A 749-nucleotide genomic window follows, 5' to 3' on the forward strand; every position below is an offset into this window, starting at 1 on the left:
AAGCAGAGCGCAGATGGAAAAAATCCAGTCTCCAAGTCCATTATCTCAGTCTGAAGGATTTATTAAATAACTACAATAACATGGTTAAGGATGCGAGAACACACTATTTTTCTGAACTCATTACTACACATAAACACAATCCCAGGTTTCTGTTTAATACTGTGGATCAGCTGGTAAACCCAACCCCTCCTTGTGCCTCAGCTGGAAGTAATGATGACTGTGAATTGTTTTTATCTTATTTTACCAATAAGGTGGTGTCAATCAGAGCCTCTATTACCCCCACGGCCTCTTATTCAGAGGTCCCTCACCAGCAACAAGAGAGTTTTAACCAGTTGCATCCCATCAACATGTCTGAGCTTTAACAGTATCACAAATGAGAGTGTCCTCCAGCCCACTTGATGTAATACCTACAAAGTTTTTATTGAAAGTAATGGATTCTGTTGGGCCCCGTTTGATCTGTTTTTAACAGATCCCTATCTACTGGTTGTGTCCCTGATTATTTGCGTGAACCCGCTTTTAAAGAAACCTGGTTTAGATCCCTCCCTCCCACAAAATTTTAGACCAATTTCAAAACTGCCTTTTATTGCAAAGATTCCAGAAAGAATTGTGTCCAAACAGCTGCTCACTGTACTGGAAAATAACTAATTATTTGAAAAGTTTCAGTCTGGTTTCAGGAAGTACCACAGCACTGAAACTGCCCTGCTTAAAGTCACCAATGACCTTTTAATGTCTGCTGATGAAGGTATGTG

This window comes from Micropterus dolomieu, linkage group LG14, assembly GCF_021292245.1.
Source record: "Micropterus dolomieu isolate WLL.071019.BEF.003 ecotype Adirondacks linkage group LG14, ASM2129224v1, whole genome shotgun sequence".
Lineage (NCBI taxonomy): Eukaryota > Metazoa > Chordata > Actinopteri > Centrarchiformes > Centrarchidae > Micropterus > Micropterus dolomieu.